The sequence below is a fragment of the Lycorma delicatula genome, chromosome 5, assembly GCF_047948215.1.
Source record: "Lycorma delicatula isolate Av1 chromosome 5, ASM4794821v1, whole genome shotgun sequence".
Lineage (NCBI taxonomy): Eukaryota > Metazoa > Arthropoda > Insecta > Hemiptera > Fulgoridae > Lycorma > Lycorma delicatula.
The window spans coordinates 122,583,831-122,610,799 of NC_134459.1; positions in this window are offsets into that span (position 1 = coordinate 122,583,831).

The following is a 26,969-nucleotide window of genomic DNA, read 5'->3' on the forward strand; positions in this document are numbered from 1 at the left end:
TTTTTTTTTAAATTAAACATATTGATTTTTTAATAATTATTAACTTCTGATTGTAAAAGAAAAAATTACGATGAATAATAATTAAATAACAAAAAAACAGAAGTTATTAATGAAATAAAATTTTATGTACTTTTCATTAAAAAAAAAATGTGCATATGTAATTTTACAGGCGTACAAGGAAGTCATGTGGTGTTTACACCAAATTTTTTAATAAACCATCTCTAATTATGAAAATTAATCTGTTATTTCTGTATGAATACAGATTTTTCAAATGTACTGGAAAAGTCAAATTTTTGTTGTCGAAGAGTTCCATTTACGTCGATATTTGTGTAAAAGAGTTTGAACCTTGTTTTTTCTGATGATTTTATTGAAATAGAGGGTGGTATATAAAAAATAACTCCAGGGTTTCAAAAACGATTATAGTTTTTATATTGCAGCACTTAATAAAATGTAACTGGTATGCTCCGCGGGGTTATTATCACAACGTAATATTAATTTTTAAAAAATTGGCTAAAAACCTAATCAATTTACAACACGTCTCATCACCAATCCCTTGTCATTCTATCTCCTTTCCTACTACTGGTAAAACGCGTGCTCAAAACCTCTTTCCAGTCAGTCCAGTCATTCTATTAGATGGATCGGGCTAATTCTTTTTTTATTCTGCTCGAAATGGCCCTTAGATATGTCATCAAGCATAAACGGTCCTTTAAAATGATTTTCCTATTAGTAATAACTTTGGAAAATTCCTTAATTACGGAATAAAGATGATTTTTTGAAGTTTTCACAGAGGAGGCTCAAGCTTGGGATCCGATGACATATCTGTGAGTCATTCCAAACAGAATAAAAAAAAAATCAGCTCGCCGTCCAGTGAACGCCCAGACGGACAGAAAATAGGTTTTCAGCCCATTTTTTAAAATATATATATATAAAATACTGAAACGATAACAATGAAGTTTTAGATTACACATTCTCCGTCAAATAGCAGTTGCGTTAGACTCTTGGACTCTTGTACAGGCCAAGCTTCTATGAGCCCGAGCTACAATAACATGGCGTCGTCAGAAGGTAAAGCATAGTAGTACTGGTTCGCAGAAATAAAATCAGTGACTGTCATACAAAGAAATAATACTCGAGTCTGTAATAGGAATTCTCCTACTGACAAAAGGATTCGTAAGTGATGTGAACAGATTTTGGAAACCGGAAGCATTTTTAAATGACACTCATCACATATACTTAAACAAGTACCCATAACATATAAAAATAATTCGATTGTCTTTCCCAAAAATCCTAAAATATTCCGTTTGTAGTGTTAACTGCCAACTTAACATTCCTAATAGCACTGCCCAAGATATTAAAACTGTTCGTGTCTATAAATTGTAGCTATTCCATGAAATTAAGCCCTTTTATAAGCCACAAAGAGTTCAACTTAAAAGAATCTTGTGAGACTTCATTTCTGCCATGCTACCTGCAACAGATTTTATTACTTATGAAGTACAATGTTCATGTTCATGGGTTTGTGAATAGCTATAATTGCCGGGTATGAGCTTTAGAAAATTCCATACGAATTACTGAAATTTTTCCACAACTGTAAAAAAGTGAATATCTGATATGGTATCATGCAAATTAAAATTTCTGCGAAATATTTTTCCTCGAATAGACTATTACAGGCATAGTTTACTCGGACGTTTTATAAAAAAACATTATGTTTTTAGAAATTAAAAAGATGAAGGACTAATTTTTCCAACAGAATGCAGCTGTTCTACATCTTACAGATATTGTGTGAATTTGGCGAAATGACAGGTTTCCAGGAGGCTGGTTAAGTAGAAAAGGACTCATCGCTTGGCCACTTCGAAGTCCCAATTTGATAATAATGTTTCCTTCTGTTAGTGCTACATATAAAGTATACTGCTACTTAAAGACATCGTATACCAAGAAAAAATCCAATTACTTGACCATTGTGCCAAAGAATAGCCGTGGAATCTTTTCCACGGCTCGTCAGAGTGTGTAATGAGGTGGGTAATAGGTTTTATATCTGAAGGGTTGTAAATGGTGCTCATTGTTAATATAACTCAATATATTAACAAGTAAAAAATAAACCTTTGAGTTTTGTTCTTTCATGTAATAAAACAAATACATTTTTAATACTAAAAGAAATAGATTCTATTTAACACGTATTTCTTTTTTGGATAGCTGGTATTATTGAAATAATATTGCAAAAATGAAGAATATCACATTTCATTTAATTTTAAAAATTAATAACGTTCAAAGTTTAATTTAAATAGTTATTATATGTACATAACTTAATGATATTTTTGTAAAATACAAAAGTAAATTTTTTACATTTACGAAGTTAAAAAACGTTTTAGTTATTTTATTTAACTTTCATTATGCAATAATACAATTTATCGTAGTATGCAGGTTGTAGTAAACATAATTTGTTTAAAACATCTCCAAAATAAGATAAATAGACGAAGATGAGCAAATATTAAATTATATTTTGTACAAATAATTACATTACTGAACCATATTTTATTACTTACAACCTATTATGAAAATATATAATAAAACTCTGTTTTTTTAAATTCATATATACGATTTTACGTGAAGTGAATTAAGAATAAATAATCTGAATTGTGGGTAATATCTTAATTTTACTAAAAATTAAATGATTTACAACATTTTGTAATTATTTTCAGTAATAATTTTAACGTTGATATTGTAGACTTCAAATACTATGTTATCAGTAGCTCGTACATATGTAGTTTTCATACTATAGAATTAATATTACTTATTAAAATAACGGAATGGTCGCATCTCGGTCTTTCATACGGAAGTCCCGGAAAGTGACGGCATTTTTTATACGCTACAAAATTCCATTTCCACATTTCCACGGAGAAGTATCAAGCTTATGTGTGGAATTAATTAAACAGACAAAAAAATAATAAAAAAAATAGTCAATCAAATACTTTCATGTGAACCGACATATATATCACTATTTTACGTGTCGTAAAAGTTTGGTAGTATTACGATTAATCGTGAAACATCGAGTTTGCTGTGATTTGCAAGTTTAAATTTCTTTTACGTATTCAGAGTTAAAAAAAGTCAAAAATTAAAATAATTACACAGTCATGACTGTTTGAATATCAAAGGTATACTCAGAATTTTTGACATTCAGTCATGAATGTGTAATTATTTTAATTTTTGAATTATGTTTTCTTTTTATCTCCTGATGATGGCTTGAAATAAACCGAAAAGAAAACACAACTTTTTCGCTGGTAAGATGGATATAAGATTTTAAATTATTTTTTATTCTATTAAAAAATTAACATCGGAAACCATGTTTAAGAAATTTAAAAATACACATGTTGTATTTTTTAGTAATATAACCAACTAGATCAAACCTTGTTTAAAATCGCCTTAATGGTTACCAAAATTTATATAAATGTACTTAAATGAAAATTTATAAAGTTATTAAAAGTGATATGAAACTGAATGTTTAAGACAAAAAATTAACTGTATAAAATTAATTTTTTACTATGATAAAATTATTTTTTATAAAATTAACTAATCTAATTTGAAGATGTCAATAGAATAATTACAATCTTTAACAACATAAATAAAAAAAGAAACAATTAAATGAAACAAATTGCTATTAAGAAAAGTTTTGACAGTTATGGTAAATCTGTCAGAATAGATAATATGTTCCACCCTAATAATATGAATGCGTTGTTAAAATTTTACCATTATTTGCTAGAAGTTAAGGACGTGCTTCTAATTGAATTTTAGCTTTCAACCAACATGGAAATTGAAGTTATAAATCAATTTGCACAAATTACGGGTTTCTCTTAATCACGATTCACTATTAACAATCGCTGTGTCATTCTGCTTTATGTCACTTTACATTAAATACAACAAAAACATCATTTTACTATAAATAGTAAAAATAACACTGTGTTATTTACAAATTATATAAATTATGAGGATGTAAATTATATAATAATACGTAATATTTACAAACTGTAAAGAACCAGAGTATTTTACGCTATTTAATTTTAGTAATTTATTTATACGTACCCGTAACTGTACTACCCGTACATAAAAAAAACAAGGTAATAAGAAATACCAACAAATCTAAGTTATTCATTTTTTAGGCATTATTACGTGTATTCAAACACATTATTATCATACGTGATAATTAGGATTACAACAAAGCTCAAAAATCTTTGTAAATCATAGGCTCTATAAAATCATACTTGTTTATTTAAAAGTATAGTTGCGTTTTTTTTTTTTGTTGGTTTTTGTATAAGTTATTAGTTATTTTAAATTTGTTGCTATTAGGTAGATTTCATAAGAAAGCTACCTATTGTAATTTGTACCATGATTCGACTTCCGGAAAATTTCGACATTATGTCGAAACATGTGTTTCACATCCCCCAGACCCCCTCAGTTCAAAAGTTTATATTTACATTAATATATATTTATTTATATATTTTTTTCCATTTTCTTGTGACACGATAACTGCAGAAATTTTGTGCCAATCACTTTCAAATTGATACATAAAATATAATGACCCAAAATCTCGGTTGAGTTCGTTAATGGGCGAAATCGAACCGTGGGAGTGAAAATAGGGGGGCTTTTTCGAAAAATAATATCGGTAAATTTTCTTATTAAGTAAAATATCGAACTCGTTTAAAATTTCTACTATTCTTCGGAAAACATGTCTAAGTAAAGTTTTTTGATATCACCAACCACTGGGACCACGGGGTGGAAAAAAAATGGGTTTTGAAGACAAAACAGTACTACCTCCCTTAATAAGAACAGCATCTAATCGGTTTGAAGTGACCAACCCTTTTTGATATAACAAACCCTTACGGCAAGTGATGATCAAAATTTTGCTGGAATTGTAAGAAGATGGGACTTATCGTTCGGTAAACATGTGAAACTTTTTTCACATGCAACCATTGTCGTATTGAGTAAATTTGATGTTTTTCTTAACTTTAAGGTGGAAATCTTTTTCATCCCCTTCTTAGCACCGGTGAAATCTACCTCCGCCTTCCGGCTTGCTGAAAGGAATTTTTTTTTAAATTAATTTTCGACATCCTGTACATACATAAGACATCCTACTTCTTTATTTTTATGTATTATTATTTTTTATGTAGTTTATAGTCATCCTTTACAATTTGTATCCACCACACACTCTTATTATTGCAAACTAAGCAATCCTGGATATTTTGATATAAAGCCACCATTGTAAATCATTTTCTAATAAAAAATTAACAAAAGTTTTTTTGCTGTTATAATCATCTAGAGTCCAAAATATTTATCAAACCACTTAATTTTCAACAGTTTTCTGCAAAACTACAGTTAAAAAGCCTCTATTTTTCTATTATGTTTTTTCTTCTATTCTTCATAACTGAATACCATAATTACATTCCAGAAAAATGCGAGAATTTTTCAATGTAATTTCAAATTCTTCAATATATTTGCAAATACACTTTTTCTATAAAATGTCTCCTTGTCAGTCTGATTTTCATAAGAATTATCATTTTCTTCATTTTTTTGTAACTGTGAATAACCTATAATAAAATAGTACCACTTCTATTTGTTCCCTTTTCTTTAAGATTGATTCTTCACTACCTTCTTTTTCGCCAAATACATTACTACTGTACGTTCTAGATTTATATATATATACCTTCAACCTAAATGTCTTTTCTTGCAATAAATCAATGCTCTTCCAACTCATATTTGATTTCAGCCAAAAGAATATTTTAATCAGCGAATATCAGCATCTTTGTTTTTTCTCCTTGCATAGTTATTTCACTCTCAATTTTTTTTTTCAGTTCCTGAATTGTTTCCTCTGTGTATAAGTTGAAAACAATGACAACGTTTCTTCTTCTTTTATGAAGAAGAGCTTGTTGCATTTCTTCATCTTCTGCTCTTATAACTTCCACCCGATTCTTATAAAATTGGTGAATAATTCTCTTTTTTATTTATATTAACGTTAGATATTTTGTAAAGTTTTTAACATCTTTCTACAAATTATTCTTATATACGCATTAATTTATTTTCATTTATATCATATTGTAAATCATTAAAAAAATTATAAAAATGGTCAGTTAATAAATATGGCTTTAAATAATTTTTTTTTTGTTATTGCACTTTATTTACAACCGGTTATCTTCATATTTTGAAACCATAAATCGATTTACAAATTATGACATGAATGAAGGATATGCCATGATACACTTAGTCGTACATAAACATTATTATTATTATACATTATTTTCCAAGAGCAACACATAAAAGAAGTAATCAAATACAATGGACCAAATAACGGAAAAAATAAATATAGTAAATAAAAAATAAAAATTATAGATTACTAAAATTAAGAAACTAATAAGAGATTTGAACAAGAATAAGTGAGACAATATATAAGATAAAAATAAGATTAATAAGTGAGGTAATAGAATCAAACTTGACAACTGAAATCAAAATTATCAATAGTTAGACAAAGTTAAAATATAGTACGGTTGAACAAAACACAGTTAATACTCCTTAATACACACAATCAAGTCGAATAATTTCATATGATAGTTGAGTTCTCACCTTACTTGTCAACACATTAATATGATGATACCGACTGTAACATCAAAATCTGAGACGATAAATATAATATAGAAACCAGTCTATCAAGAATAATTGTCACCATAGCTGTCATTCAAGTATAGATTTGATATCATGTCATCATACCCAAGTCTAACGTACGGATCGTTTTTAATCGTCTAACGTCCCCATTATTGTCCAACAGATACATCGCTAAATGGTTCATGTGTATTTAGTCAAAATATGTATTCCGTGCTTACCATCTGCATTTCCTCAGGAATATACGCGATCCTTAGATAGCCGTGGATCTCATTATTCCTTTCAAACCACGGCGTATTCGTTATGATACGAAGTATTTGGTCTTGAAAACGCTGGATGACCTCAATATTGTTGTTACAAATTGTTCTCCGTAACTTCACCGTAATTGTTCACCGTAATTCCATATCGGTCTCAGGAATAACTTATATTGTAATAATTTATTTAATAGACATAAATGAGATGTCCTATCCAGCAACCAGTACATCCGCATAAACCTAGCGTTTAATTGTTTCATATTTTCTTTTCTATAATCAATCCAGATCATACGACGATCTAGTTGCAAATCTATGTACTGCATAGTGTTCGTATCAAGGATATAAGTATTATCCAGGTTGAATCGAGGGAAATTACCACTCCTCATGCTAAACGTCATGTGGTTTGACATAGCAGGACTGACTCTTATCTTCCATTTACTCAACCTACACGTTCATAAGGTACAATGCAGATTGTAGTATACCTGAAGTTAGAGCCTTCTGGCCATCAGCCCCCAAAATTCTTGTGTCATCCGCAAAGGAGCCAAGTGTGACATAGTCCGGAATGGGACTATGTCACACTTGCCTCCTTAGCCGAGTTGTTCAACTCAGCGATTGTGTTGTAAATTTCAATGACGATAGGATGTTTGGAATAAAAGTTTTTTAAGGCTTGGAGAACACTACACGAGTCACTGCAGATAAGAATGTTTCTATATTTAGGGTTAATGATATTTAGAGCCTTATTTATAGCTAACAGTTCAACGGTAAACACACTCGAATAGGGGGTAGACCAAACATATAAGTTATTGCATTGACAACAAACGCACAACCAACGGTATCGTTTTGTTTCGATCCATCAGTGTATACCACCGCATCTGGGTTCATCTTGAAGAGAACACAATGAAACATTCGCTGGAAGAAAGTAGGTAGTGTTGATTGTTTATTGTATGTCGTAAGGTCAAAAATAAAATTTATAAGGATTATTCCCCACCGAGGATATGAGCACGGATACGATGGAAAGAATGACGGTGTATCAACATTTATATGCTGCAGCAGACGCTGGGTACGGACACCTACAGGTGCAGTATAACGTGGACGGTCCTCATACTTTCCTAAATTAGGATTTCTAAGGACCGAGTCAAAAGCCGGGTGGTTTGGCTGTCCTTTGAGACGACCAAAATAAGATAATAAAGGCTGGTCCCGTCTATCCCAAAGTGATGGTTCACCACGGTCTACAAGTAAGTTCACGACTGGTATTTAGAGTCTTCTGGCATGTCGTATTTATGTTTGTGCCACCTATATTACTGACGCGTAACAGGGAGCGACTCTGCTCATCATTAAATGTTTCTATCAGAATTGTTCCGTCTCGTAATTTTCTGATGTTCTTCGGAGAACCAATACAACCGGTGACACATTTGTTAATCAGGAAAGGTGAGAACTTTTGAAGGGAGCCACCCTCCTGATTATTCCGACGAACAACAAAACGAATATTCTTATATTTGACATTACCCTTGACTTCTGTAGTAACATTATCCTAGTCAGACGAAGTTGACCGAGGCCTTTTCACAAGACTAAAATTGGTGTTTTTTTCAGATGGACCATCAACCATCACAGAATTTATTATTGGAACTGAAATTTTGGTCCCACGAGTACCGGCGATATAATGGAACACTCCAGCAAAGCGCACGCGTATTGGAGCTAGAGCTGAATACAACTGGGTTTGCTCTGGTGCCCAAAGAACATCGTTCTTTGTCGAGACTCACTACGTAGAGCCATTCACCCATCGGCACGATAGTTCCCACCTTAGGTTACGGTTGCGTTTCGTAAGATGTTGCAACACCACCGAGTGTAAATGTAAGAGAAAATTGTGTTGGATGTTGTTGTGTAGTTGAGTAAATGTGTATGTTGTAATTTGTGTACTGTTCTTGGTGTAGTAAACATGTATAGTGTAAAGTATTCTGCAGCTCATTGTGTAGTGTGAAGAAAGGCTGCAGTGGCTAGGCCCGTGGGGACGCCATCCCCCAAAGTCTTAAAGGATAAGACTCCCCATCGGTGAATTTCAATTTATGTTACCCTTCTATAACACAAGTTACTTTAATTATAAAACTGTAAAAAGGCAGCCGTAACCGTAAATAAAATACTATTATTTGACTTTGAACACATCAAATGGAACTTGTAATACATTAATTAATTCCTGATTTTATTCACACTTCTTCAAGGCCTCAGATTCAACTTGTAATACATTAATAGATTAAATATTTTTGCGTAATGTTAGTTCTGTAATAATTATAAAAATTCCTATTTTTCATTAAACAAACTCGAAATAAAAAATAACTTTCACTTTCCAACCCCGTGGCAGGATTTTTAATTTTTTCTAGAATATTCAGGACTCAAATATATCTATCGGCCATAAAAATTACATATGTAATAAAATTAGTCTCATCCATCTAAAAGAATAAGAAATAGAAAAATGTAAGTATACAAAACAAAACAGTCTCAATAAAAGACTTAGTAACATACAAATATGCATTTATTTGTAATGCATAGTAGACTAAATAAACATGTTGATGAAGTCCCTGGTCTGTAACTTTACATTTTAACTGAGCGAACTGTAAATGTAATTCGATTTTATTTGTTAATTACTTTACTTTATTTTGTAGATTACTTCTTTCATTCTTTTAATTGAAGCTTTTTAATTTGGACTAAAATCATTATACTCATCTAATAGTTTTGTATAAGGAAAGTATTATATCAAATATATGATTATGTCATTCATATTTTTAATTTTGACTTTTTTTAAGTACGGTCGCTCTTCTCTTCGTTTATTTATACCTGGAATAAATTGTTTTTATAAATTTATTTTTTGTATAACTTGAAGTAAAATACTTCAGTTGTTAACGAAATATAAATAAAAAATTTTAATTGATATTTAATTTCGATAATAATTCAATTATTTATAAAGATAATTGTACAAGTTTTTCATAATAATTTTTATTTTATAACCAGAAGAGGAAAACATAAACCTACATGTATAAATGACTGTGTTTGTGCGAACAAGCGCACGAAAGCGAACACACACCCACATACATACATACATACAGATGCGCATGGTACCTGTATTACCTTAAAACTATATAAAATAGTCAAACTTAATTTAAGTAATAAAACTAATTTATTTAAGCTGAATTATAGTATTAACTAAAAAGTTAATTTATAAAATTTCATCTGTTTGTTATAGAGGTACGATCAACTGTTATTATTTTAAACTTGATTATCCTTCATGAAAATTACATTTCACAAAGTACAACTACAGAGTAAATTAAAACACGTTAACAATATTAATCGTGTGATTAATATGACGTTATTTAAATTTCAATTAATGCAAAACAATTTTAAGTTATCCATTTTATAACATTTATGTAGGTCATACTACAACTCATTTTAAATAATGAATCAAATATTTTAATATTAACATAATAGTTGTAACATGTTTTTCTAAAAAAAACTGATAAAAAAACGAATGTTTATGAATGTTTGCATTTATGCGAGTGACATGTGTAGGTAAAAATGATTAATAATGGAATAAAAAATTAAGACAACAAATACAAACTTTCTTGAAGGATTGGCCAGTCTACTTCACCTTGAACAAAATAAATAAACCAGGATAATAACATTAAGTTTTGAAAAGATCTTATGCAGTTTTAGTGGTGAATTAAAATAAAGATTGAATCATTTAATTAATAATTGTGACTCAATTACTGCGTGTAATCAATATCAGATTTGTATTAAATATCACTGTTTACCACAGTTACAATCAGTAAATATTATTATTATGAAACATTACTATAAATATTCATAGAAATAAATATTTGGTGTCAACAGATAAAGCCAATTTAGTATAAATCAAAAGTTAAATTTGAAATAAAGTTAATGTGAAATACAGATAAAACTCCCAATTAAATAAATTGATGAAGTAAATCTTTTATAATTGCTTTGTAATTATTTTATTCTATAAGCAGTGCTGAATGTCTGTGTGTGTGTTTTTTTTTGTGTTTTTGTGTGTGTGTGTGTGTGTGTAAAATATTAATAACAGTTGTAAAAAAAGATTTTCTTGTAGTTAGTAGTTATAGAATAATTAAAAAATAGGTATATTAGAAACAAAGGTAATCAAATGCTTCACTGTTCTCCTTGCATGCAATTGAAAACTCCAGCTGTGGGAGGATCTATTTACGTTCATAAATAGATAGGGGAATTATTATTTCCATCTTTGCTGTTAATTATAATTATTCTTTCTTTGATTTATTAATTTCGAATTACGGGTAACGATACTACCCATAATAAATGAATGAAAATAGAAAATCGATGAGAAGAAAATTTTTCGCAGACGAATAAATGTCAACATAAATATTATTATCTGACTAAAAAAGAAATGCAAAATGAAGGATAGAATATTAGTTCATGCTTTATAAATTAGTTCTCTCACCTTTTAATTTTTTAAATCCTACACAAGTGACTATTTATCACTGATTTTTCCCTTTATTGGCATTGACCATTACAGATTGCAAAGGTTACAAAATATATTAATCTTGATGTTTTTCTTCTACTATTAACGTGTCTAAATGTCATAATTTTTATTTAATTTCATTAAAAGCTACGCTTATTCTCGCTTTATAACCCAGGTAGATTTTTCAGATCCTAATAAGTATCGCAAAGACAGTGTTGTCCTTCTAACTCTTAAACTTCGAAGTGTGTATTTACGGTGTGTTTTATAAGTTATACACCATTTTTTTCTGGAAACAACAAAACTATATGAGTATGAAAATACCTTCCAACCGTTTTTATGAAAAAAAAAAAATATATATAACTAAGTAAAAGACCGAGACCCATCTGCTGGGGCAGGGCTCGGGAACATCATAGCCGGGCCCGGTGTTCCTGTACTTAGCGGTTAGAGGCGACGGCAAAATGAAAATAAGGAAAACATCCGAAACCGTTAAGCTGACCTGCCATGCCAATGTACATCCGGTAGGTGGGGAGCTCATTAAAGTCGCATGGACACTCCCTTGGGCTAAGTAATACTTGATTGTTGAGTCGGCTCAGGGGAGCAAGGGAACAAACACAAAAACCCGTTTTTTGAGAAAAATTATTTTTTTCTGTAATTACTTCCTTGTTTTATTATTGTAATATAGTATAAATTTATTAAAGAGAGGTGCAGTTAAAATAAGCTATTGCAGAGGAACTTAACTGTAACCGATACAGAGGGGGTGTAAATTAGCCAATTTTTTTATTTATTTTTAAGCTCAATCATGTAGTAAAATTCTTTTGAATATTTTAGATTGGCTGGAACTAAAAGAAACGAGGAGTTATTTTATCCCTTTATATAGTTATTGCTGGTAGTTTTCTCATTCATTGATTCACTTCACTGGAACTTGTAATGATGTGCATAACCTTCAGGTTCTTGCTCCCTAAATTTCACTGTGTGATTTTAACATCCTTTACACTCTTAACGATTCTCAAATCCATTGCCTAAACATATTATATGTTTTACTGCAACTGATATAGGTACAATTACTTTTGACGAACTAAAATTTCTATATTATCACCTTTCTTTTTTTTATTTCATATGATTTTCTTGTTTATATTTTCTATATATTTAATATTGTTCTGCTGCATTAACTTTTTTTGGTAACCAAAATTTATGATTATATTTAAAATTAATTATTATTATTATTACATTTCGTTGTTGTTTAATTATTTTAAGGCAGTTTATTCAAAATCTAGTAACAAATAAAAAGTAATCCATCAAACTCTCGGGTTTCACGTGCCGTAGGCGGAAACAACGTATATCCTCCTAGTATTAGATGTTGGTACCATTTTCATTATATAGTATTATGCTATGAGATTTTTTTGTGGATTTTTCCAATAAACACAAATACTCGTATATTTTCTATGACTTATTCATAAAAATATCTGATGTGGACACCACATGACTTCCTTATACGCCTATTAAATTTTATATACACATTTTAAAAAAAAAAAAATGAAAAGTACATAAAATTTTATTTCATTAATAACTTCTGATATTTTTTTATTTTTATTTTTATATTGTTATTATTGAATTATTATTTATTGAAAAATGTTTTTACAATTATAGGTAAATAATTATTAATAAATCGATATATTTAAATTAAAAAAAAGATAAACAAAAGAAAAGGAGAGAAAATAGATTTGAACCGATGTGCCTTCTTCTTGTAAGATCCAAATATTTCATTAATTAAAATTTTATTTGCTATAACTCTAAAACCAATGAAAATAAGTACCACTATATATCCTTGAAAAGCTCTCAATGAAGGTTATTACTGCAGTCAAAATAAGTTTATGATTCAATTTTTTTTGGATTGTGGGCAAAAAAGGTGCACAGCTATCTTTTACAACAATCCTATATCTAAAATTTCAACATACTACGGCTAATCATTTTCGAGTTATTCGAGATAAATACCAATGTACAGATGTCACTCCGAAACTAGTCAAAATGGATTCATTAATGGTCAAAATGGATATTTCCGTTGAAATTTGAAAACCGAAATTTTTCGCGATTACAATATTTCCTTTACTTAGTACAAGGAAGTAAAAATGTTGAACAATTTGGTTTTATTTTATTAAATGTTTTTCAAATATTGTTTTACAAAATGATTACTAAGAGGATTTTTTTTTGGTATTATTTACTAATGTAAAGCAGGAAAGAAGTTTAATTTTCACATATCATTCTTTGCAGAAGATAAAAAAAAAAAAATATATATATATATGTGTGTGTGTATGTGTATATGTGATGTGTGTGTGTGTGTGTGTGTGTGCAACGTCACACACGTTGAGAGAGCAGGGAAATATTAAAAAGTTTTATCAGTTTAAAAAAAAAATTATAAACAGTAAGAATGTAATTGAAATATTAATTTTCTTTCATAAGTACTGTAATCATTAGATTATTTTTTTATAAAAAATATTTAAATTATTTTACACTATGAGCTAATTAATGCTATAATAATTATTCAGTTATAAATTACATTACCATAATATTATTCTCTAAAATTAGCGTTTTTTTTTTTTTTGTAGTCATCGTATAAAACAAAACTGAATTTTTATTTTTAATTGCTTTAGATATCAACTTTAAATTACCTTCCTAATCCAATTTTCTGATCGACTGACTCACTGTTACAATTCTTTAAACATATAAAGTGCGGTTGTGCTTCGTTAGCTTCTACAAACACAAACATACGCACCCACGCGCACACCTAAATACACACAAATAGACAAACAAGTAATATAAAAACAATTTATAGATGCGCTCAAAAAATTTCGATTATCGCAGTATTTACTGTTATTATGCATAAATCAGATTTTAAGTATACATATGAAAAAATGTCTAATAGATATTGAGTATTCCAAAATTCACTTATGCTCTAAATGTTCAAATTCATAAACACAAATATGCAAAACATAAATTATACAATGATATAAAAAATATATACAAATAGAAACTAACAAATAACCCGGTTAATTACTCTAAAAGAGGAAGGGAACTCTGGCAAGGTTTTCTAAACAAATATAACAAGCAGAAATATCCCTGCGATAAGAAAATTGTTATCAGATACTACTGCGCATTATGCTACAGACAATCATAATACATTTAATGCTCTGTAGCAGGTCCCTTGCACCATTTTTGTTTTTCATACTATTCTATTTTCCGACAAGCTTTAAAGTTCATGTTGCTCCTACTTCCTTTTATACCTTTTGATCTTCTTTTGATTCATTCTAGAAGTTGATGCATCACAAAAATACCTGTGAAATCTAACATTTCTATTTTCGATACCTTTTTCTTCTTCAATTTATCGATGTAAATCAGAAATAAAATCAAAATTTAGTATCTATTCAATTAATAAAGTCAAATATAATTTATTGTAATGTTTTAAACATTTTTTATAATAAAAATTTAATATACATTGAATACGATCATTTATTTAAACAGCTGAGGTTGTATTTTATTTTAACTTTAATTTTTGTCTAAAAACCAGGCTAAAATTATTCGTTCTTTATGGTTTCCTAGTACTGTGTACTTTAAAAAAATATCTACTTGAAGTTTAAATCGAGATTACCGTTTCCAGTGTTCTCATTCATTGTTATTAATCATTAGAAGACTCGTGTAAAAAAAAAAAATCAAAAATGAAATATATTATTTTACAGGTACGTAGTTCTTAAGAAACATTATATTTATGCTTTTACAAAATGTCTACTTAAGTCTAAATCAACGTAGCCGTTTCCAATGTTAAACGATTATCATAATAGATAATAAGTATGTTATAAAAAAAAAAATTAATCAGAAATTATAATATAAAATATTATTTGAGAACGGTTTTTGAGGTATAATTTCGTTTTCTAATTTAAATCATTTACAATTAATAAGTAGTAAATGGTTCCATACTATACAAAACATTATAAAATTAAATAATTTTAAAAACATGAAGTGGTGTAATGTTTAAAGTAAATAATTTGTTAGAAAAAAAATTTAAATAAAATACAAGGAAACGAAATATAAAGCAAATAAAACTTTCATCCGATTATGTTTTAAGAACAACATAGCTTTCTCAATTTCTTTACGTTGGTGGTATTGAAAATTTAAAAAAAGACACACACACACACACACACACACACACACTTATATATATATATATATATATATATATATAAAAGACATAGCGACACAGATGTATAGGGCAGAGGGCTACTCGCTCTAGGCGAGGATTACATCCAATCCCTGAACCTGAAAGGAAATCTTTAGAAAAAACCGTTCACCGGTTACGAGTTCGCTTACGTGTTAGTGTAAGTGCGTGCGTACGTTTGAAGAATGGTGAACCGAAGTTGGACCTTTTTTTCTGCCCCCTTTGCACTACGGTTGTATCCCTAGGCTTCATTCTCCATTGTCCCTATAATCCACACTTACTTCCTTAGAAACAGATTCAAAATTACAAATATCTTTTCAAAGCTTACCGCTCTGATCCAATCACTTACCAACCAGTAGGCTATGAGTTTTTTGTGATGAAATCTCTCTGATCAATTTCCATAATCCTTTGGATTGTAATTCTATTTGTTTACATAAAACCAAAAACAGTGCAAAAAAAATATGTTTACAAATCTAACCTAAAAAATCTCGTTCAGGTGCAAAATTTCTTTATTCTTAATCTCTTACGAGAAACATACGTTTTTTACATTGATAAAATAATACTACTACAGAAATTTGTGAAGGTTCAGAAATTTATGTATGATAAATTTATTTACGAATTTTTTGATAATACATTAAGTAAAACGCCTTAAAGTGTTTTATTATCATTCTTTTATGCATATTTCACTAAAACCTAAAGGAATATTAACCCAAAAATACCAATAAAGATCATTATTTTGAGTTACTCCAAAATTAATTGATATCACAAATTTCTTTTAGTATAACTACTAAAAAAGAAGTACATTTGTTAAATTACATTTGAAAATATATTTTTAATGATGTATTATACTATACAAGAGAATAAAAACAACATAATTCGTGATAAAAGTTTACTGTATGAAAATTATAAATTTATAAAATTCTGAATTTCGAACCTAACTTTATAATTTTTACTATTTGTATAAATGGATTCTTATATAAATATTTATGTACAATTATTATACAGGTAATTCAGGAATAATAAAACAAACCCTCTCTCTTTTTTACTATTTAGCCTTCGGTAACTACCGTTTAGATAATTCTTTAGAGGATGAATGAGGATGATATGTATGAGTGTAAATGAAGTGTAGTCTTGTACATTCTCAGTTCGACCATTTCTGAGATGTGTGGTTAATTAAAACCCAACCACCAAAGAACACCGATATCCACGATCTAGTATTCAAATCCATGTAAAATTATCTGGATTTACTAGGACTTGTACTTTATTAGGAATGTAACAAACCCTAACGAAGCGTTTCCTAACCTATGGTATACTATTTTAATTTTCAACAGTAAAACGTGAAGGCCTACAGAAAAATTTAATTATAAATAAAAACAATATATATATATATATATATATATAAATTAGTTCTTTTGAGAATTGTTTATTATTAATTCAAATGTAATAATAACATACTGATTAAAATTTCGGAATCAAACTCAGCTATCTCCAATAAATATAATCAGTAATATTAATTTTTTCTAGAGACACTAGTGTTATTTATAATTTAATTAACTGAAAACGTATGTTTTTATTTATCTTGAATAAAATCTATTTTTTTAAATAACCCTTAACTAATCTTGTATTAAATTATAGTATTACATTTCTTACATATGTTTACAGTGCTATTAAAATTGCACTTTATAGTCAGGCAATAATTATTCACTAAGGTTTTAAAGCATCAGAGACAAATTGTTGTAATATTTTTGGAAAAATTAGTAGTATATTATTACATAATTTTTATAAATCATTCATTAAAAATTTCAAAAGTTGAACAACAAAAAATTTTACAAAGTTTAGTTTTTAAGAATAATTTCTAAAATGGATGTTTAAGTATATGTATTTCTTATAATATGTATCATTTAGAATATATGTAAATAAAAATAGACTATGATAGTTTTTTAAAAATCTTATTTTCTGATAATTTTGCAAATATTTGTCCGATGAACTTATCTTTAATGAAACACAAATTGGTCACACAAAAACGCGAGAGGAAACGCACACAATTTTCTTTTTTTAATGTCCATTTTTAATTTCATTCCATTTCAAAATTACAAACCTTTCAATAGTTGTACGAAAAACTAATAGTCTATTACAGGAAAACTGAAATGGAAACTTATGAATGATGAAATAAATTAGCAAATACTGCAATAGTTATTTGTTCAATAAACAGTCCTGCTGTAGATTTGTAGAACGAAAATTGTTATAAGCATTAAAAAATATCATGTAATGGAGATTTATCATGTTTCATAAAATACTGTGAACCATGTACTACAATTTTAGACAACAATTATACAAATATAGTTTACCAGTATTATAATAATCAGTACAATAATATTTAGGTAAAACCAAAAATAATTTAAAAATTAACTTTTTATAGTTAAATAAATTATGTCACTTTTATGTTTGTGAATCTCATAATCGAATCAAAAATCTAAAAATATTAATTAAATGAGTAATATAAATAAATCCTATACCCCTTTTTTTATCATTTTCATGTTTAATAAAAGTAGAAACAATTACAGGGACGAGAGCTTTTAACAATTTTAGTGAAAGAAACGTCATGATTGAATGTGTTGGAGGGCTAACCGTGATTTAATCAACAATTCAAACAAAGGTTTGTCAAGTCAAACAATGAAACAAAGAGAAGAGCTCGACAACTGACGCCCGACCTTTTCTCATGGATGTTGTGATACACGAGTACCATTACAAACATCTGAACCTTTCTTTGTTCGTCATTTCATTCGTATTTTATACCATGCAAGATTGAAAAAAGAATAAAACCAAATTAAAAAGCTTTTCTATTTACCAAAGTTAGATAAACAAACAAATCTTTCCTTTTTTATAGAATAAAATAAAATAGAATAGAATTTGAATTTAATAGAAGTGACGTGCAGAAATAATACCTAGAAATATTTTACTACTTAAAAATCAATTAAAATTTTATAAATCCAAATCGGTATACGATAATATATATTTATAATTACTTTTTATTCCCAAATGAATAAATATCATAACAAAGGTTGTACTTTATTTTCTTCTTGAATTATTTTATATATTTTCTAATAATGTTACGACTAAGAGAAAGAGAAAATTAAAGACGAAAGTTTTTTTATTTCCTTTTTATTAAGCCTGTACGATCTTGTATTTTCTTGGAAAAAAAATTTGGTCGAAAGAAAATTAGTTTTTCTTTTCATTCCAAAAAGTAACATACAGATTAAAAAAAAGTATAACATATAGATATTCAAAATTATGTACCTTTCAATAAAAGTTTCAATTTTTTGTTAAAAGATTATTAATAGTTTTAATTTAAATTTGTTTCATTAAAATAAATTTAAATCAAACGAATTTAAATTCGTAGTGGAAAAGTGGTAGAGAACGTGGTAAGAAACGTGGTAAGAAAGTGGTAAGAACGCCGATGGTAGGGCATTTTTCAAGCGCTACAGAATGTCAATTCCATACCTCAACACATAAGCTTCCAGCTTAAGTGTTAAATAAATTATCAGCTAAAAAAACTGTTTCACAAAAAGGTGAATATACAGTTCTGTTTATTTTCTAAAAAATAAATAAAACAAAATGTATTGCATTATGCTTTATATAAATTAAAAAGTAATAACAGGAAATTTAAATCCTTTTTCTTTTCTTTTAGTATCCAATTTGCCTTTCTTCGTGTTCAAAGCTTATCGTACGAATCTGATTTTTGTATAAATTCTAAATACCTCCTGTTTTTCTATATTTTAATTCTAATTTTCTTAAAATCTTAGAACATCTATTTCATTCTAGAATACTAAAATTTTGGAGACAAAAATACCATTTGGGAAAGTTTATATATATATATATATTTTTTTTTTAACTTGCTTTTCTTAAAAGGAAGTTTAATTTTCTTTTCATAAAATTAAACTGATCTTCGTACACTGTACCTAGTATTTCTTTTCCCTGCTTAATAAACGGCGATTTCAACACCCCTCACTATTCGTTGGGCTCATCATGATGTTATTCTCACGGAACAATAGTTGATCAACCTTTGCAGAAACCGGATCTCTGCTTAATAAAAGATGGTTCGTACACGTTTAGGTCATCTTCATCACGTACATATTCGTTCATCAAGCTATTCTTTTGTTCAACATCCTTTCTTCCACGTCTTACCTTACGCGTGTCCAGAAACCTCTTTGGAAACGATTAAAGACCAGTTGTTATCTGAGGCGGTAATAGTGATTTGTGTCATTGTCTTCCTCGCAGACAGGTGGTTGAGTAAACTGGAACGGACACAAACATTCATTTGGTCAATACGACAGCAGTAGTAGTGCGATAAGACATGTTGCCATGTCTAAACATCAGATACTCGGCTTTTTTTTTTGTCTTCAGTCATTTGACTGGTTTGATGCAGCTCTCCAAGATTCCCTATCTAGTGCTAGTCGTTTCATTTCAGTATACCCTCTACATCCTACATCCCTAACAATTTGTTTTACATATTCCAAACGTGGCCTGCCTACACAATTTTTCCCTTCTACCTGTCCTTCCAAAATTAAAGCGACTATTCCAGGATGCCTTAGTATGTGGCCTATAAGTCTGTCTCTTCTTTTAACTATATTTTTCCAAATGCTTCTTTCTTCATCTATTTGCCGCAATACCTCCTCATTTGTCACTTTATCCACCCATCTGATTTTTAACATTCTCCTATAGCACCACATTTCAAAAGCTTCTAACCTTTTCTTCTCAGATACTCCGATTGTCCAAGTTTCACTTCCATATAAAGCGACACTCCAAACATAAGAGATACTCGGCAGTGCAATAAATTTATCGCAGTGAGATAAATTTATTAACATCTGGAAAACCGACGTGGTCTTTTGTTCCTTGGTGGGGCGAACATTGCAGGAGTGTATTAAGGGATCGTTATAGGGCATTACGTAATTTCAATCGAAGGCCTACGACAGAAATGCTGTGCACCTTCCACAACGAGACGGCTATATGCCATCAAGTGTTTCGGTGATGGCTGAAATATGTCAATCCCATTTCTCGTTCAACCCCGTCATCGGCTGTTTGGAGAATGGTTTGGGTCATGTGTTGTTAGCTACAGTCACCGCAGCCAATTTTACTGGAAAGCAACAGAATCCTCGTTACCGCGTCAGTTGATGTGGCGAATACGTTTGGAAGGTCGTTTACGTCAATTTCATTTACATCATCCTACTCTCTTGAGTTATTGAGATATAAGTTGCAGGTAGAAAATATCCCGTTCGTGACTAGAGACTCGTGGAATAGTTTAAAAATACCTTTTTATTTTAATGAGTTAAATAAATAAATTAAAAAAAAAACAAATTAAATATATTTTGAATAATTACCGTGACACTTCTTCCGGATATGGTAATATCAGTCTTAGTATGTTATCACACCTCATAGATACTACAATAAGATAGATTTTGTGTATCTGTAATCCAATATTTTCTGACCAGGTGTTACATTGTTGGCCAGAAGTGGTGATTCCCGTACTAAAACCTGGTAAAGATAATCATTCTCTCCAGTCATCCTATCCAGTCGTCGTATCTCTTTGACCAGTACCCTGTTCCAGGTGAACGAATGGTAAACCGTCATCGTCTAATGTGGTATCTGGAAAGAAACGCCCTAATTTCCCCCGAACAATGCGGTTTCCACCATGGTAAATCGACTATAGTCGATACCTATTGATCATGTAGTTGCTCTTGAATCTCCTATTCAAAACGTCTTCCTATTTCACCAACGCTTGGTTGTTGTATTTTTCGATATGTAAAGCGTATATGACACGGGTTGGAGGAGAGGAATCCTAAATAAATGCATAAATGGGGTGTACAAGGAAATATCCTTGCATTTATCAAAGGTTTTCTCAATAGTCAGTCATTTTAAGTTTGAATTGGAACGATGGTATTCAAAGCCCCGTGGTAAATCTACTAGTGGGCAGTGAGGAGCCATCTCTTTGGAATAAAAGAAACCAAATTATCTGTAGCTTACATTAAAGAGCAACCAAATCACCCAACCTTTGATGCGGTGTTCTCTAACCCGAATTTTAATTGATATCAGGAACAGCAGAGAACTACTGTATCACTAGGGATCAGAGAATAGTGCCTTTATTTATCAAATACAATTACTTTCACTTCTTATTGGTACTCAATGATTAGCCACTTTAGTGGTCTTCTCTGGTAAATTACTGCTGGTAAAGCAGTAATTTAGACCTCAGAGGCGTTTTAGATATGTTTAATTTTTAAGGTAAATTGTAATTCTTAATTATTTACGATTGTAAATCAGTGTTCGGGCGCTGATAACGACACCTTGTTGTGCACCCAGGAAAAAAGTCAATTCTTAAATTCTAATAAACTTTGAGATTATGTAGTGAAACAGTGTCTAAATGAAAAAAAAAAAAAAAAACTGACAAATTATTATTATTACTATAATATTATAATATATAATTATAATTGACATAAATATTGGTTAGTTAGGTATATTTTATTAAACTAATAGGTAAAAAATACAATAAACTTCATTTTATAAATAAGAAGGAAACACCACCTGTTTATTACATATTTCAAAATATATAGAATAAAGTACTTTACTAAATATAAATCGATTTACTCGTATAAGCTGAAGTATTAACAAGATGTAAGTCTGAATAAATATTCAGAACTTAAAAATCCAAGAGATTTGGAATACATTAAGGTACAGACATAAAACAAATAGTCCTACGTATTATGTTTGCGAATTTCATCATAATATTTTGTTGAGTCAGGAATGTGCCTCATTGTCCATCCATCTTTTGTTAGACCGAGATAGCTTTGAATATTTTCTCTGGATTGGTTGTGTTTTAAATTTCATGAAGTCTGGAATCCATGAGCTTATTCCGCTCATCCGTCTTTTTCCCTATCCTTTCCTCACACCCTAGCATCTGCACTCGGTCTTGAAATAACATTCGGCGTCTTACATATACTAAACTATTCTACTTCAAGCTACCGTATTGTGTAAACTCAGATCTTCAGTACTTTTCCACACATTTAACACCAATGATAATATATACATATATACCTTTGAATTTATTTTTAATCTAAATATCAAACACCATTGAAAATATAATCATTCGTAAAATAAAATTACATAAATTATAAATTTAAACCGTACTTTGTCGAAAAAAAGTCAATAATATCAACTAATTTCTAATTTAACTAAAAAAAAATTGTATTCAGAATTTTATACCTATGTAGAATATTTTTTATATATAACAAGAAATGAACTATTAATGATTTTTTTTAACCTTAGTGTATTTTTAATTTTTATGCTTTGCGAAAGGTAAAAATACGTTCAATAGAACTATGAGATCGAACTGAACCAAGGTTATTAAAATTGCTACTTTTTTTTTTTACAAAGCAAGAACAGATTAAAAAACTTTATAAAATGAACAGCAATGTGAACATTGTGTGATAATTTATTCATTTTTTTTAATGTAATATTGTCGCGTGTTCGCGGTTCGACAAGGATATCGAGAGACTGACACAAGTAACAATTTCTTATAAATACAATTTATTATTCTCAAATATATAGAATAAAATAAATAAATAAATAAATAATAATAATAATAATAATAATAATAATACTCGTATATAAAAATAGAAACACAATTTAAAAAAAAATTATTAAAAAAACAATTGAATTTTAAATCTGAAGTACAGTCTAATTACTACATTTTTATAAGTAATAGAAACTAATATTTCATTAACAGTAACAGAATAGAAAAATTTTTAATTCACACAATTCCCTTTCTGCCAGTATAATTTACTTTTACTTAAAAAATAACTACCCTACGCTTTATGAATGAATAAAATACTGTCACATTTACCCGTGTTTATAAATAACTCACTGAACAGCTTTCAACCACTGCCCAAAATGGAATACTTGTGACGCACTATTCACTCATTGTTATCAAACACTTATTGTTATCGCTTTTATCGCACACCGCAACGAAACATAAGTTAAAAAACTACTACTTAACAAAAGGTAAAAAAACTAACTGTCTTCCGCTGATCCCCGACAGCGGAAGACAGTATATCTCCTGATTTGCAGTACCAGTATCCGACCGTCCTTTTGATTATTCAAGAGTAATAATCTTTATTTTGTCTGTGCCTTCTACCCTTTTCTATAGATCCTTTACTAAAAGTCCTTTTCTATAAATTCCTTCTAAAGTATTCTTTTTATATTTTCTCTTTCTTCTTTCTGGAAGATTCTCTACGCGTTAAAATAAAATAAAAAAATAGAATGATTTTTTTAAATTGTTTATTAGATTGTAACATAATGATTTAGATTACAAGTACAACATTTTTCTAGTTCTCATAGTCTTTTTTTATCGTACTTTCTTTTTTATTTTTGTTATATATATTTTTATAAATGTTGAAAGCTTTATCATCTGTTCTTTTTAGATTTTTAGTTTGTCAAATATTCTTTTACATGGTCATTTTAATTAAGTTTTACTTAACGAAAGTTTATTTTAATTAATTTCGATCAGTACAGAAAGAAAAATTTGTTTGTGTTAAACCACATCCTTAAATTATTCAGACAAGAAATTCTCCATCAGTTATATCCTTTTATACCTTAACCTGGAGTGTAAGGTGCAAGAGATCTTATGTTTTTGGACGCCTGATATTGTGATTTGTATGTTGTAACTTGTGTTACTTGCAATACTGATGCAAGTTTGATAAACATATCGATATTGGCTGTTGTTTTTTATTGTCCAGATATCTCTTAAGAAAGCCAAAACCGATTTTACAACTGAAAATATCTCAAGCGGATTTTAATCCTATTTACTGTCAAGATATAATATTATATTTCAAGATATAAAATATATTTATATATCAACATCTATATATATTTATATCTTATAAGATATAAGATATATATCAACGGAAAATAATAAATATATTTTACTTTCCCCGCGAATATAGCTAGAATAGTTATTAGTATTAAAACGGAAAGTATGGTACGGAAAAATGAGCGTAGAGTTTTTCATTGTTTACGTTGTAGGGTCCAGCTAGTACATCTAGACCAAAAAAACATATGTACGAGTACGTATGTGCGTAGGTATATATATGAACGATGTATGGTTGTTTTTCGCATTGCTTCTGACTTAATGTCTCATGATTGACTGAAACGATTATCATCAAATTTTGTTTAAATATTTCTGTGTATGAGGCACTGATGATTTAGTTTTTTCAAAATTTATTAAGTGAATACGAGAAATCGAGACTTTACTTCGTTTTTTTCTCAGCGGTACTTTAGAAAAAGCTTTGTAAAAGCAAATCTCTTAATACATATACATATAAATTAACAATATTTTTCAAGAAACCGACCCCGCTATTCACATTGAAATGTAAGTATTTTGTTCTTTTGCTCTATATCCTTTCGATATAAACATTTTTTTAAACTTTTAAAAGTTTCTTATTCACAAATAGAGCTATCAAGAAAAGACTACAATCTTTGAAAAGGATTGACTCCGGATATAAAATAAGAAAAATTTTTGTATTTTGGAAATCTTCTTTTTCTCATTCAGCTTTTTTTGAAGGGAGTATTAGATTTAGTTAGTTTACTTCAAGAAAATTTGTTAATCTTAACCCATATATGAATATTTTTAGAAAAATCTTACTTAAAATTTAATTCCTTCCCCTAAATAATAAACTATATTCTGCTTCTTTTTGTTTTTATTAATAATTTTTATTATCAATTAATATAATTATCTGTTTGTGTATTTTATTTTTGTTATAAGTGAAAATTTTTAATTTTATATTTAATATTAAGAAGAACAGAAAAAAATGTTTTTTCTTTTTTAATTTAAAAATGTTTAAATGTTTTTATTAATAATAAAAGATAGAAGTTTATCTTTTATTATGAACAGAAAAAACTTGATTACCAAAAACGTCCTCTAAACGTATTAGTATATTTTTGTTCCTGTCTTATGAAAAGATGAAATTATTTTATTCTAAAAATAAAATTCAGATCGGTAATGTTTGAATTGCAAAGACGTTACAGCTTCGCCGGCAAGATTTTGCGATGAAAAAATTTATATCCGGTCTATATAATGTGTTTGTGTGCGCGCGCGCGCGTGTGTATAAAATTCCGCATGATTTGATTCACTTAGAATCGAGGGAGTGAAGTCTGTGCTTATTTTAAATATTTGAAGCAAATGGAATTTTAAACATTATTATGTATTTGCAAACGGGATTTAGTCTTACTTAACAAAACAATTTATTTTTTTTTTATTTCTTCTCTAGAAATTCATTCGGTAAAAACTTTTCAATTAGATGAAAAGGAAACAAACTTTGTAGGAAAGAATATTTTGCAATTTTTTAATTTTTACAAAGTTATCTAAAGGGTAACTAATATTTGTAAAATCGGTTAAAAGAAAGAATACTAGATAATTCAAATAATTATTCTATATAAATTTTCAAAAAAAAGTCTAGTATTTCACTTGTATATAGAACAACTATATTAAGAAAATATATGTAAGGCTGGAATAAATTCTGCAAAATATAAAAAAAGTTTTTTTTAAAACTAATGTTCATTTTGTTAATTTTTTATTTATTTATCAAAAGAATATCAACATTAATTTTTTTTAAAAACCGAACGAATGAGAAAGGTATTGAATTGGAAAATATTCGATTATAATATTGAGTAACAAAGCTATTCAACCGAGGTTAAAATGCTGGAAGGGGAGGCCATTATCTTCATAACAACACTCGCGCCAATCCATCCGTCTGAACCTCCAACAATGCGGCACTCCAACTTGGTAATATCCCCACTAAATGACTGCATTCTAACTCATCAATAATAATAACCTATTTTGTAAAGAATAGAATATAATGTAGCATTGGGATAATAGATAAAAAGATAAGTATTTTCCTTGGGGTTTAATTATGTCCTGTAAAATTATGTATAGGAATATACTTATTTCAATATAACTATCAATCATTCTTATCAATCAATCGTATACCTACCTATCTATAACTCAGTAGATCCTGAAAAAATTAATCTTACAAAGTTCGTTTCTTTGAAATTCGTTTTGGATTGTATTTTTTATAAACACAATATATAAGTTTTTTTTTCAATCTGAGTTAGTACACGGTTGATATTTATGGAATTTTAGACAATATTATCATTAATTGTAACAATTCATGTTTGGAAAATATTTTTTTATGTTAGGATAAAGTTGAAGAAATTATAAAGTGAAAGAAGTAATAGAAGTAAAAGAATTTGGCTACAGTTAGGAGCTGGACTCAAGGGAGATTATTTTTCATCAGATTGTGTTGTAGACCGAATTTTGCAA